The sequence below is a fragment of the Saccopteryx bilineata genome, chromosome 4 (assembly GCF_036850765.1).
Source record: "Saccopteryx bilineata isolate mSacBil1 chromosome 4, mSacBil1_pri_phased_curated, whole genome shotgun sequence".
In the NCBI taxonomy this organism is placed as follows: Eukaryota; Metazoa; Chordata; class Mammalia; order Chiroptera; family Emballonuridae; genus Saccopteryx; species Saccopteryx bilineata.
This window is the reverse complement of record NC_089493.1, coordinates 32,183,931-32,199,144: the sequence shown is the minus strand read 5'-3', so window position 1 is coordinate 32,199,144 and position 15,214 is coordinate 32,183,931. Positions and strand designations below refer to the sequence as shown.

The following is a 15,214-nucleotide window of genomic DNA, read 5'->3' as shown; positions in this document are numbered from 1 at the left end:
GCGAGGCTCCTCCCTCTCCTTCTCCGCCTCCTCCAGCAGCTGATCCCCAGCTGGGGCCGCGCTTCCGCGGGCCGCGGGCGCCGTGAGAACGCGGGCGGCGGCTGCCCCTCCCCCGCCGCGGGCTGCTGGCCGGAAGAACGCGGGCGGCGGCTCGGCTTTCCCGCCGCAGCTCCACCTCGCGCGAGGACCCAGGTGGCGCTGGGCGGAGGTTCCGCTGCACCCCCTGAGCGCTCCACTCTGTTAAGTTGGAGGCACGTAACAATCACAGTGGCTGTAGGGTTTACGGGCTCACCTTCTTCCCACCGCGGCCGGCAGTCCATCGCCTCCTGGAGGCCCAGCGCCGGGACGAGTTCGGCTCCCCGCTCCTTATTTTTCTGTCGGGAAAATGCAGCCCGAGGGGGCAAAGAGGTGAGGGAGAACTGCAGGCAGAGGGTCCGGTCGTCTTCCCCTCAGTTCGTCTCATCGTTGGGCCGCCCGAGCCCTGTCCAAGGGAAGAGAATCAGGAGTTAGGACTGGACTCGGGGGTTGCTTGGAGATTTTGTTGGTGCATCGTTCCTACCCACACCAGATAAGTTTCTGACACTGTCCCCCGCTACCACCACCCCAGTTCTGTGCTCTAATTCTCCCTTCCTCCAGCCATTCTGTAATAAAGGCTAAATTGCACCGTCTGGTAGATAATAGAGCAGTATATGGGGAAAAGAAAGTAGGAGGAGGATTCTTAAGGAAGAGAAAAAAATTTGCCAAAACCGAGTTGAAAAAGCTCTGAGAAGCAGAAAGTACTTGTGTCCATTAGGTCCAAGTACATTTGCAAGACACAAGAAGCGTTATTCGAAAATAGGAATATATGTGTATTATTTCATTGGGTGCCCTGAGGTCCTCTTCAAGGTCTTAAGTGTGAGGCTCTGAGGATGTACAGCTGTTAACCAGCAAATGGTTTCAGGCCAGAAATAGCTGAACTTAAGTGGGCTGGGAGCCTTGGCCTTGACCCCAGGGAGGTGGCTGGATGTTAAGTGCTTTGGAATTCAACCAGATAGAGTAAAAAGCCCCCTTTTCAGTGTATTGTAGTACTTTTCCTAGAAGCTATCCTCTGTTGCTAAATGGTAATATGCCTCTAGAATAAGCAGGTATCTATTCTATTGAATTTCGTAGGAATTACGTCCTCTGCACTAGAGATGGTGTTGTGGGTAGCCAGCCTAGTACAACACCATAAAAGATAGGCTGACCATGGATGAGGTTCACTCATCAAGGAAAATCACCTACTTCTGTTTTTTGTACAATGACAATAAGATTACTAATATACTGCCCTGGCCGTTTGGCTCAGTGGTAGAGCATCAGCCCGGCGTTCGATTCCTGGCCAGGGCACACAGGAGAAGCACCCATCTGCTTCTCCATCCCTCCCCCTCTCCTTCCTCTCTGTCTCTCTTTCCCCCTCCCATAGCCAAGGCTCCATTGGAGCAAAGTTGGCCCCGGGCGGGCGCTGAGGATGGCTCTATGGCCTCTGCCTCACGCGCTAGAATGACTCTGGTCGCAACAGAGCAACGCCCCAGATGGACAGAGCATCACCCCTTGGTGCGCATGCTGGGTGGATCCCGGTCGTGTGCATGCGGGACTGACTGCCTCCCCGTTTCCAACTTCAGAAAAATACAAAAAAAAAAAAAAGATTACTAATATACTAATGACAAATATGCAAGTAAATGTTTAATTTAAAAGTTAACATTATCACAGCTCTAGCCAGTTGGCTCAGTGGTAGAGTGTCAGCCCAGTGTGTAGATGTCCTGGGTTTGATTCCTGGTCAGGGCACACAGGAGAAACCATCATTGCTTCTCCACCCTTCCCTCTCTCTCTTTTCTCTATCTCTTCCTCTCCCACAGCCATGGCTCCATTGGAGCACATTGGCCCCGGGCGCTGAGGATGGCTCCATGGCCTCTGCTTCAGGCGCTGAATGGTTCTGGTTGTAACAGAGCAATGGCCCCAGATGAGCAGAGCATCCCCCTCTAGTGGACTTGCTGGGTAGATCCCCGTTGGGTGCATGTGGGAGTCTGTCTCTCTGCCTCCCTGCTTCTCACTTAAGAAAAATACAAAAAACAAAAAAGTCAACATTCCCTCAAATGTTGCTGAAGTTAACAGCAATTCAAATTTCAGAAATTATAGTTTAAATGGAATATTATTTCCCCAAATAGGAAAATACATATATCGTGCTTTAAAAATATAATAATTATTCTCAGGATGCTTCATAGTGTTTATTTAATATAAGAGCCCCATAAAAATCAGTAGAATAGCAGCTTGATTAAATATTTATAACACCCAACATCTTTCCTTTATAGCAATATCATAGCATGTTATTAACCACTTATTTTCTGATTATGTAACAGTGTCCTCTGCTATAAGCTCTCTGAGAGCAAGGACCATGTCTGTTCTGTTCATGGGTATGTGTCCAGAGCCAACACATGTGGCACTTAGTGGCCACTAAATACATGAATGAGTTTAGGGAGTGGGGAGGAATTTGGAGAGGAAGGTATGACTTCAGGTATGGATGTGTTATATGTGAAGTATCTCAACTTCATTCCAGTGGAGACAATTTCAAGGCCAATTTCCCATCTCACTGTTTCTTTGCTTGACATACTCAATCTACACATTAAAAAATGGAGCCCTTTGGCTCCTTTCAATTAATAGGATATCATGTATACTCATCTTATTTGCCGGGGATGGGGAATATGGGCATAGTAATGGTGTGGTTGAAGTGGCCTTCACTGTGGCAATATTTAAGATACACTCTCCTCTCCCCTCTTCAGCATTTATCTCTTCTCCACAACTTTATATGAGGCTTGATTTTCTCTAGTCTCTGGAATAACTGCCCCATATATCTCAGCCTAAAAATAAACTAGGACCTGGTCACATGCCAGCACAATTCTAGGATTTTTCTGGAAACTTCCTTAACTTTCAGTGATCAGCCAGGACACATATATATGACCACTCAGTCTGTTTATATCCGAGAGCTAGTATGGACAGCTTTTTGTAAGGAGAGTATGTAAAACTTCTCTCTCTTCTTATTCCCATAATTAGGCTGCCAGATAAAATACAGGATGCCCAATTCAATTTGAATGTTTATCTGAAATTCAAAATAATTTTTCAAAATAATTATTCATTGTTTATCTGAAATTAAATTGAACTAGGCATCCTGTATTTTTATTTGCTAAATCTGGCAACCCTACCTATAATATTAATATAATCCAACTTTAGAAGATTAAGCCTCATGGTATCTATTTGCTTTTATTAAGAATTTAACATACTCCCTTGGGTCATTTATTGCAAACTAATAATATTGTACATTACTACATAACTCAAACATTTAATCAGCTTCAGTGACCATATGAGCATGGCCTTTCTGATATAGACATTTATAGTGAAAAGGCCAGTGTACTTAGCTTAAAAATAGCAGATGGAATTGGACTCCTGAGTAATCTCTCCACTTCATAGAATGTGAGGAGGAAGAGGAAGAAGAGTGAAAATTTCCTATTTTTCTTACTTAGGCCCAGAAACTTCTGTATATTAACATTCATACTCAGATGAGAGTATGGCACAACTAAGTGGAACGAGTTGATGCTTCTCTCTCTTTCTCTCAAAAAGTAAAATTCATACTCAGGAAGTCCTGAAACAGTGTTTTATAAATTGATTCTGGAAAAACGAAGATATTGAAATTACTTAACCCTTACTTAATTGCTGCACCTAGGATTGATCAGATGTAGAGTTCCCAGAAATTCATTTACTCTTTGACTTCTATTTTGCGTGGCCCAGATATCACTGGAGAAAGAATAATAAATCTTTAAAAACTGACTAAATGGCCATGGCCAGTTTGCTCAGTGGTTGAGCATCAGCCTGGTGTGTGGCTATCTCGGGTTTGATTCCCAGTTAGGGCACACAGGAGAGGTGACTGTCTGCTTCTTCACTACTCCCCCTCCACCTCCCCCTTCTCTCTCTCCCTCTCTCCCCCTCCCACAGCCATGGCTCATTGGTGATTGGTTCCAGTGCATGGGCCCTTGAAGCTGAGGATGGCTCCCATGGAGCCTCCACCTCAGGCACTAAAAATAGTTCAGTTAGGTGTATGGCCCCAGATGAGCAGAGCATCTGCCCCAGATGGAGTTGCCAGGTGGATCCTGGGGCACATGCAGGAGTCTGTCTCTGTCTCCCTTCCTCTCACTTGGAAAGAGAAAAAAAAGATTTTTTTACTTTTTTTTTTTTTTTTTTTTTGCATTTTTCTGAAGCTGGAAACAGGGAGAGACAGTCAGACAGACTCCCGCATGCGCCCGACCGGGATCCACCCGGTACACCCACCAGGGGGCGACGCTCTGCCCACCAGGGGGCGATGCTCTGCCCATCCTGGGCGTCGCCATGTTGCGACCCTTCTGGGTGTCGCCATGTTGCGACCAGAGCCACTCTAGCGCCTGGGGCAGAGGCCACAGAGCCATCCCCAGCGCCCGGGCCATCTTTGCTCCAATGGAGCCTTGGCTGCGGGAGGGGAAGAGAGAGACAGAGAGGAAGGTGCGGCGGAGGGGTGGAGAAGCAAATGGGCGCTTCTCCTATGTGCCCTGGCCGGGAATCGAACCCGGGTCCTCCGCACGCTAGGCCGATGCTCTACCGCTGAGCCAACCGGCCAGGGCCGATTTTTTTAAATGACCATATGTGCCTGACCAGGCAGTGGCACAATGGATAGAGCATCAACCTGGGATGCTGAGGATCCAGGTTTGAAACCCCAATGTTGCGGACTTGCGCGCGAGCTTACCTGCTTGAGCACGGGTTGGCTGGCTTGAGCATGGGATCACAGATATATGATCCCATGGTCACTGGCTTGAGCCCAAAGGTTGCTGCTGGCTTGAAAAAGGGGTCACAGGCTCAGCTGGATACCACCCCTCACCCCCAGTCAGGGTGCATGTCAGAAAGCTATCAATGAACAACTAAGGTGCTGCAACAAGTTGATGCTTCTCCTCTCTCTCCCTTTCTATCTGTTCCTGACTGTCCCTCCCTCTCACTGAAAAAAATAAAATAAAGAGCTATATATACATACTAATATGCTCAGAAGTTTTCCACTTAAAAATATTTTCAACTTTAAACTGCTACATATAGCCCTAGCTGGTTAGCTCAGTTGGTTAGAGCATTGTCCCAAAATGACAAGGTTGTGGGTTCGATCCTGGTCAGGACACACATGGAAGTAACCAATGAATGCACACCTAAGTGGAACAACAAATGAATGCTTCCTTTCCCCCTCCCTTCTCTCTCCCTTCTTCTCTCTGTCTCTAAAAAAAATAATAAACTGCTATTCATAGATAAGAGATATTCAGATAAATGATACATATTATATACATATAATTTTCACATGAATAAATTCATGTTTTTTTATTTTTTAAATTTCTTTTAAAAATTTTTTATTGATTGATCTTAGAGAGAGGGGAAAGGAAGAGAGAGAGAGAAAGAAACAGACAGAAACATTGATCTGTTCCTATATGTGCTCTGCCCAGGGATTGAACCAGCAACTGTGCTCAAGCAGACACTCTTTTTAGTTTTTTAGAGAGAGAGGAAGGAGAGAAATAGAAACATCTATTTGTTGTTCCACCTATGTGTGCAGTCATTGGTTGACTCTTGAATGCGCCCTGATCAGGGACGGAACTGCAACCTTGATACATCTGGATGATGCTATAACCAGCTGAACTACCTGGCCAGGGCCATATAATTTAACTGTAATGTCATTTAAATTTTAAAGGATAAATTATTTGTTGGTCATTTCAAATGTCAGTCTGTATTAATTGGGGGGGGGGGAAGAAACTGATCTATTTAAATATGAATTTTTCCAACAATTCATTTTTTAATAATAATTTTAGTAGTTGTAATTGACATATCATAAAACTCACCTCTTTAAAGTACAGAACTCAGTGGCTTAGTATATCCACAAAGTGGAGCAACCATTACCACTATCTCATTTCAGAATGCTTCCATCAGTCCAAAGAGAAATTCCTTTCACATTAACAGTCACTCCCCATTTCTCCCTCCTTTTGGTCCCTGATAACCCCTTAGATCAGGGGTCCCCAAACTTTTTACACAGGGGACCAGTTCACTGTCCCTCAGACCATTTGGAGGGCTGGACTATAAAAAAACCATGAACAAATCCCTATGCACACTGCACATATCTTAAAGTAAAAAAACAAAACGGGAACAAATACAATATTTAAAATAAAGAACAAGTAAATTTAAATCAACAACTGACCAGTATTTCAATGGGAACTATGCTCCTCTCACTGACCACCAATGAAAGAGGTGCCCCTTCCGGAAATGCGGTGGGGGTGGATAAATGGCCTCAGGGGGCCTCATGTGGGGCCCTGCCTTAGATTTTAGTTTGGGGACTCCTGCCTTAGATTCTTACTATCTCAATAGATCTAGATACTTTATATGAGTGGAAGCATGTAAAACATGGCCTTTGTGTCTGGCCTCTTTCATTTAGTATCTTTTCAAGGTTCATCCTTGTTGTAGTATGTATCAGTACTCCCATTTTTTTTTAGACCAAATTATATTACATTGTAGAGGTACACCACATATTTTTTTACTCATTAATCAGTTGATGAACATTTGAGCTGTTTCCACTTTTTGGCTCTGTGAGTAATGCTGCTTTTAACATTGTGTTCAAGTTTTTGTTTGGACATGTTTTCATATCTTTTGGGTATATATGCCTAGTATCACTATGATAACTGCTTAACTTTGTGAGGAAGTACTAAGTTGTTTTTCCAAAGTAGCTGACCTTTTTACCTTTCCTTCAGCAATGTATGAGGGTTCTAATTTTTTCACATCCTTGCCAATCCCTGTTATTGTCCATCTTTTTTTTTTATATATATTGTAACAAGACAAGTGGGTGAATGGTTCCTCATTGTGGTTGTGATTTGCTGTTCCCTGATAGCTATTGATGTTGAGCATCTTTTCATGTCCTTATTGGCCATTTGTATATCTTCTTTAGAGAAATGTTTATTCAGATCCATTCATCTCAAGGTGTTTTCTAATCTCCCTTGTGAAGTCTTTTATGTCCAATTGGTTTTTTAAGAGTGTATTGTTTAATTTCCACATATTTTTGAATTCCCCAAATTTCCTACAATTATTGACTTCTAATTCACTTTTTTTAAGAGTTTTTTTTTTTGTGTGTGTGACAATGACAGAGAGAAACAGAGAGAGGGACAGATAGGGACAGACAGACAGGAAGGAAGAAAGATGAGAAGCATCAATTCTTTTTTGCAGCACCTTAGTCTCCTTGGTTGTTCATTGCTTGCTTTCTCATATGTGCCTTGACCTGGGGACTACAACAGAGTGAGTGACCCCTTGCTCAAGCCAGAGACCTTGGGCTCAAGCCAGAGACCTTGGGCTCAAGCCAGCAACCACGGGGTCATGTCTGTGATCCCACGCTCAAGCCTGGGACCTTGCACTCAAGCCAGATGAACCTGCGCTCAAGCTGGTAACCCCCGGTTTCGAACCTGGATCCTCTGCATTCTAGTCCGACGCTCTATAAACTGCTCAGGCTAAAGATTTTTTAAAATTAATTTTAGAGAGAGGAGAGAGAAAGAGAGAGAAAGGGGGGAAGAGCAGGAAATATCAACTTATAGTTGCTTCCTGTATGTGTCTTGACCAGGCAAGCCCAGGGTTTTGAACTAGGACCTCAGCGTCCCAGGTCAATGCTTTTATTCGCTGTGCCACCACAGGTCAAGCACTAATTCACTTTTTAAGGGGGCATTTTTCATAGATTACACAGGCTGTGAAGTAATTGAGTTCAGTAATTAAATTGAATTCAGAATATTACTTGTTACTAGAATTTTCAAATGATACTCTGTTTACTCTACAGACATTTGGTTCAAGTTTGCCATACATAATTCTTTATGATTAACAAAGAAATCTAGTTTGAACTAAACTTTATGTTAGAGCACATACAAGAATCAAGCAATGCGTGCAGAAATGGGGGGAGCAGCAAATCAATGTTTCTCTTTCTCTCTTTCTCCCTACCTCTCTTTCTGAAATTAATCGATCAATAAAAAAATTTACTTTAAAGAAATAAACTTTATGGGTGAAAGTGGATAGAAATTCTCAATGGCCAGGATTATTCATTTGATATTTATTGAGTGATATTTTTGTACTATTTTATGCCAGTCACCTGGGTTTTATATATTTTCTTGATAGAAATCATTGTAAGCCAGCTATTTTTACTTATTTTTTATTTTAGGCTTCCACATAAATAACCCCTGGAGAATGGCGTGAAAAACTGCTAAAAACAGTTATTGTTTACTATACCAGGTATGTGGTCATATAGCTGAGATTTCTTTTCCAGAGATGATCCCATGGATATATACTGTTTATTAAGCATCTTCTGTGTGCTAAACACCTTTTATAAAATAACAGTGGGCAATAATCCTTCACCAAAGTAAAATATGTCCAAGGAGAAGCAAGAAGATTCTTTGGTAGAGAAGTCAAATTTAAATTGTGTCTATGGGTTCAGGTTCAGTGGTAATTGAGGACAGGTTCCTAGAAAATTAACTGACCACAGCATGTGTTTATAACCCTACCCTTCTGAACAAACTACATGAACTCATGATGTAAATATAATCAGCATTGCCTGACTGTGGTGGCTCAGTGGATAAAGCATCGACCTGGAATGCTAAGGTCGCTGGTTTAAAACCCTGGGCTTGCCTGGTAAAGGCACATATGGGAGTTGATGCTTCCTGTCCTCCACCCCATCTCTCCTCTCTAAAATGAATAAATTAATATATATATATATATCAGCATTATTGACTATAGATCCCATTTAAGTTGGAGCTTGTGATATATCTCACTATCTATGAGCTTGCTGGAAGATAATCATTATTCATAGCATAATATTATAAAGCCCATAAGATTTCAGAAATCACCTGGTCAAATATCTTCACCATTTATGGGTTGCTTCTTTTTTTAATGCAAGGTTCAGAAGTGTATTAATAGTATAATTTTTCTAAAGCTAAAAAAAGCAAAGCAATGTACTGTGTAGGAATGTATTCATTTGTATTTAAGCCAAACTGGTAGTGGTGCATTGGATAGAGTGTTGACCTGGGATGCTGAGGACCCAGGTTCCAAACCCTAAAGTTACTGGCTTGAGCACAGGTTCATGGCTTGAGCTTGGGATCATAGACATGATTCCATGGTCTCTGACTTGAGTCCAAAGATTACTGGCTTGAGCCCAAGGTCACTGGGTTGAGCAAGGGGTCACTGGCTTGGCTGGAGCACCCCCACCCCCATCAAGGCCCCTATGAGAAGCAATCAATGAACAACTAAAGTGATGCAACTATAAGTTGATGCTTCTCATCTCTCTTTCTTTCTCTCTCCCTTTCTCTCTCTCTCAAGAAAAAAAGGATTTATCTTTAAAACTGAATTTGTTGGGGTAACACTGGTTAATAATATTATGTAAATTTTGGTATACAATTTTATTTATGTTTTTAGTTTTTTATTTTATTTACTTCAGAGAGAGAAACATTGATTTGTTGTTACACACACACACATAATCATTGGTTGATTCTTTAAAAAGAAAGATCTTGTTTATTGATTTGAGGGAGAGGAGAGAGAGAAAGGTGGGGAGTGTGGGCAGCAGAAAGCATCAACTCATAGTTGCTTCTCACATTTGCCATGACCAGGCAAGCTCAGGGCTCCAAACCTGTGACCTCAGCACTCCAAGTCAATGCTCCATCCACTGTGCCACCACAGGTCAGGCTGCTTGATTCTTGTATTGCCCTGACCGTGATTGAATCTGCAACCTTGGTGTATGGAGATGATGCTCTAATACCGCTCAGGGCCCATGTGTACAATTTTATAATACATCATCTGTATATTCCATTGTATGCTCACCACTCAAAGTCTAATCTCCTTCTGTCACCATACATTTGACCCAGTGTACCCTCTTCATTTTACTCACACCCTTCTTCCTCTCTGGGAACCACCATATTGTTCTCTGTGTCTATGAGTTTGTTTATTTGTTTGTTGATTTTTGTTTTTATCACCATTGAATCTATAGAATCAAGAAGAGTTCCTAGCCCTGACTAGGTAGCTCAGTTGGTTAGAACTTCATCCGGATATGCCAAGGTTGCGGGTCCTATTCCTCAGTAAGGGCACATAAAAGAATCAACCAATGAATACATAAATGGAACAACAAATCAATGTTTCTCTTTCTCTATCTCACTCTCCATTCCTCTCTCTATAAAATCAATAAAATAAAAAAATAAATTAAAAAAACAAAAAGAGGCCCTGGCCGGTTGGCTCAGCGGTAGAGCGTCGGCCTGGCGTGCGGGGGACCTGGGTTCGATTCCCGGCCAGGGCACATAGGAGAAGTGCCCATTTGCTTCTCCACCCCTCCCCCCCTCCTTCCTCTCTGTTTCTCTCTTCCCCTCCCGCAGCCAAGGCTCCATTGGAGCAAAGATTGCCCGGGCGCTGGGGATGGCTCCTTGGCCTCTGCCCCAGGCGCTAGAGTGGCTCTGGTCACGGCAGAGCGACGCCCCCGGAGGGGCAGAGCATCACCCCCTGGTGGGCAGAGTGTCGCCCCATGGTGGGCGTTCCGGGTGGATCCTGGTCGGGCGCATGCACGAGTCTGTCTGACTGTCTCTCCCCGTTTCCAGCTTCAGAAAAATACAAAAAAAAAAAAAAAGAATTCCTGCCTCACTAGTTGTTGAGTGAAGAAATCTTCCTGAAATTCCCCTGCTCAAGACTCTCCCTTTTCTGTGTTGTGTCAGGTTCAGACTCCTTTATCTGCCTGTCAACTCCCTCCATGACTTATTTCCACCATCTCTATAATTCAGTGCTTTGTTCCTCCTCATCGTACACTCACTAAGTAGGCTGGTAGCCCATTCTTCTCTACATATCTCTATTCTCACACTACTCTCCCAAATCCTATACATACTTTGAGGTCTACTTCTTCCATGAACCCCTTCAACAAATGTAATTTACATTAGTTTTTCTGTCCAAATATTCCTGTCATGCTTACAGTCAGCATCACAGTTTACCTTTTATTATTATTATTATTTGTGAAAGAGAGGAGGGGGTATGGAGAGTGAGAGAGAAGCATCAACTTGCTCTACTTGGTTGTGCACCCATTGATTGCTTTTCATATGTTCTCTCACTGGGGATTGAACCCACAACCTCGGTGCACCAGGATGAAACTTTTTCCACTGAGCCCCCCGGCCAGAGCCATCACAGTTTATCTTTTAACTATTTAACATTTCTATATTCCTGTGCAATTTCTAAAAGTACTTTATATATGTTTTTATCTTTATAAAAATCCTGTGTAGTTGGACATAAATCATCATTTAGTTATTCAAGAAATATTTTGGCCCTGGCTGGTTGGCTCAGTGGTAGAGCATCAGCCCGGCGTGTGGAAGTCCTGGGTTCGATTCCCGACCAGGGCACGCAGGAGAAGCGCCCATCTGCTTCTCCATCATTCCCCGTCTTCTTTCTCTCTACTTTTCTCTTCCCCTCCCACAGCCAAGGCTCCATTCGAGCAAAGTTGGCCCAGGTGCTGAGGATGGCTCCATGGCCTCTGCCTCAGGTGCTAGAATGGCTCCAGTTGCAATGGAGCAACGCCCAAGAGGGGCCAAGCCTCACCCCCTTGTGGGCATGGCAGGTGGATCCTGGTTGGGTGCATGTGGGAGTCTCTCTGACTCTCTCCTACTTCTCACTTCAGAAAAATATAAACAAACAGAAAAAAGAAATTTTTATTGGGCCTGGCCTGTGGTGGCGCAGTGGATAAAGTGGTGACCTGGAACACTGAGGTTACTGGTTCAAAACCCTGGGCTTGCCTGGCCAAGGCACATGGGGGAGTTGATGCTTCCTGCTCCTCCCCCTTCTTTCTCTCTCTCCTCTTTCTCTTTCTCTCTCCTCTCTAAAATGAATAAAATCTTTTTTAAAAAAAGAGAGAAATTTTTATTGAATGCCGACTGTGTGACACTGCTCTAGGTACACACAGGGGTATAACAGTGAGCATAAAAAGAAGACCCTGACAAATATGTGTAATACTTACAGGACAGAGGCAGAATTTAATCAAGCAATCATGCAGTAAATTTAAGATTACAAGAGTACTTTTATTGAACACTTATGTGGCTGACACTGTTACAAGTCCTTTACAAATAATACTCCTTTAATATTCTCAACCATCTCATGAGGAAAGTGTATTATTCCATTTTGCACATGAGGAAAATAACAGTTGTCGTACATGAAAGTATGCAACAACTTAGTTTTCACATATTTTAAATGGAGTTGTGATGATAAATGAATTCTTATTGGTAGAGCCCTTAGATCCGTGTCAGACTTGTAGCAAATATGTCTGAGCATTAGCTATGATGGTAATGATGATGATAGATTAAAATGGGAGAATCCAGTCAGAAACCTTAAGGAGAGCTGTGGTCTGAAAGGTAGGTGTAAATGACGCCAAGTGGGAGGTGCTCTAAGCGAAGGTACCAGCACATGCAGAGGCTCTGGGATGAGAAAAGAAGGCCACTGTGACTGATGCACATCTGGAACAGGGGACATGATATCAAATGAGGTTGCAGCTAGATAGCTGCTGGATTCTGCAGGGGCCTAGCCACGTTAGGGATATTAGTCTTCATCTAAGGGTCATTGGAGTGTTTTAAACAGGGGGCTTATGTGATAAGATAACCATTTAATAAGAATATTTTGCTTAGTATGAAGAAAGGTTTGGGGAGGGCAAAGGGTGGATTAGAGTCAATGATTAGGAAGCAGAGAAGAGAAGATGGTAGTTTAGATAAGGGTAGTGAAAGTGGAGTTGGAGAGAATAAATGGACTTAATATAAAAACAAATTTGGTGATGGATTAGAGAGTGTGGGGATGAGGAACAAGACATTAGGGAAATGCCTTAGTTTTTTACTTGCATAACTTATTCACTGAAATAGAACCCCTGGGAGAGGCTAAGTTTTTAGAGGAAAACCATGAGTTCAGTTATATACACCTTCAACTTCAGGTGCTTCTGAAACTTTTTTTGTTAATTAGTTGATTTTAGAAAGAGGAGGAAAGGAGAAAGAGGGAGAGAGAGAGAGAAAGCACTCATTTGGTTGTTACATTTAATTGTGCATTCATGGGTTGCTTCCCATATGTGCCCTGATTGGGATCGAACTGCAACCTTAGTGTTTTGGGATGACACTCTAACTGACTGAACTAACCAGCTAAGGCCTGCCTCTGAGACTGCTGAGAAGCGCTGACAACCAGCCCGAGTGCGGACGCAGGGTGGAGGCTAGAGTCAGTGACAGAGAGGCGGCGGTAATGTCCCAGGCAGAGATAAGAACATTCAGAAGCATCAAGAGGAAAGAAGAGGAAAGAAGGACTAGGACTACCTTTGAAAGATGCCAAAGATTAATGCTTGGACAGAGGAGGATACACTTGCAAGTAGACAGAAGGAGTGGCCAGAAGTATAAGAAAAAAAAATTAGAAAAGTATTGTTATGGAAGGTGAGACAAGAAAGCATTTCAAGGAGAATGGCCAGTTGTGTCAATTGTTGCTGAAAAATCAGTAAGATAACTGAAAATGTTGGATTTGTTGACCCCCAGATTTTACCAGTGATATAATAAAGCTAATTTTTAGGAAAAAGAAGGAAAGATTTGGCCCTGGCCGGTTGGCTCAGTGGTAGAGCGTTGGCCTGGTGTGTGGAAGTCCTGGGTTTGATTCCTGGCCAGGGCACACAGGAGAAGCGCCCATCTGCTTCTCCATCCCTCCCCCTCTCCTTCCTCTCTGTCTCTCTCTTCCCCTCCAGCAGCCCAGGCGCTGAGGACGGCTCCATGGCCTCCACCTCAGGCGCTAGAATGGCTCCAGCAGCAACAAAGCAATGCCCCATATGGGCAGAGCATCGCCCCCTGGTGGGCATGCTGGGTGGATCCCAGTCAGGCGCATGCGGGATTCTGTCTGACTGCCTCCCCGCTTCTAAATTCGGAAAAAATTAAAATAAAAAAGAAAAGAAAAGATTTTTACCGGTAAGACACCAGGGATCTCCCCCCCCCCCATTGATTTGAGAGAGAAGGAAGAAGGGAGAAAGAGAGAAGCATCAACTCGCTATTCCACTTAGTTCCATTTAGTTTACGCTTTTTGTATGTGCCCTGACCAGTAATCAAACCAGGTACCTCGGCACACTAGGACAATGCTTTATCCACTGAGCCACCTGGCAAGGGACTTTTTTATCCCCATTGATTTGAAGAAGGGGAGTAGGGAAGGGCAGGGATCTTATTCAGAGCTCCTTCAGGGGTGTGAAACCAGAGAACTGATTGAACAGTGGAAGGAAAGGAAATGGAGGCTGCTAGGTAAGTAGCTAAAAAGGAACATAGGATCCAGGGAGTGTGTTGTTTTGTTTTGTTTTTTAAAAGAAAGAAATTGAGAATGTTTAAAAAACATTGTGGTGGTGCAGTGGATGGAGCATTGGACTGGGGACACAGAGGAAACAGGTTCAAAACCCCAAGGTCGCCAGCTTGAGCATGGACTCATCCGGCTTGAGCACGGTCTCATCAGCTTGAGCACAGGGTCACTGGCTCGAGCGTGGGATTATAGGCATGACCCAAGGTCGCTGGCTGGAGCCCAAGGTCGCTGGCTTGAGCAAAGGGTCACTCTCTCTGCTGTAGTCCTCCCCCCCCACCCGGTCAAGGCACATAAGAAAAAGTAATTAATGAACAACTAAGGTGCCACAATGAAGAATTGATGCTTCTCATCTCTCTCCCTTCCTGTCTGTTTGTCCCTATCTGTCCCTCTCTCTGTCTCCCTCTTTGTCACACACACACACACACACACACACACACACACACATTGAGAAAGACCCTATTCAGAGGGAAAAATTGAAAAAGATAAATAAATCAAACCAGACTGTATAATAGTCTGAAAAGGCGGGGCAGAAGGGATCCAAAGCACAGGGAAATAATTTGGCTCTAATTTGGAGGAAGGACAGCTTCTTACTGGATGGAAGGTACAGCATAGGGAATATAGTCAATAATATTGCAGTAACTACATACGGTGCCAGGTGGGTACTGGTAATACCCGGGGAACACTTTCAAGTATATGACTTTCCAGCCTGAGTAGGCGGTGGCGCAGTGGACAGAGCGTTGGACTGGGATGCAGAGGACCCAGGTTCAAGACCCCGAGGTCACCAGCTTGAGTGCGGGCTCATCTGGTTTGAGCAAAAGCTCGC

The 15,214-nt window shown here is 43.7% G+C and overlaps 1 protein-coding gene across 2 annotated transcripts in view; it reads left to right on the top strand.

Annotated features, from left to right (window-relative positions):
* The first annotated feature begins 177 nt into the window (after nt 1-177).
* EXD2 (exonuclease 3'-5' domain containing 2) overlaps nt 178-15,214 on the top strand; it is an 88,846-nt gene continuing 73,809 nt past the window's right edge. Inside the window, exons 1-2 of one of the 2 annotated variants that reach the window (XM_066275927.1) lie at nt 178-408; nt 8,246-8,316. The gene's annotated coding sequence lies outside the window, so the exon portion shown is untranslated. The remainder of the gene's footprint in view (nt 409-8,245; nt 8,317-15,214) is intronic. The other variant, XM_066275930.1, reaches the window with a different exon arrangement.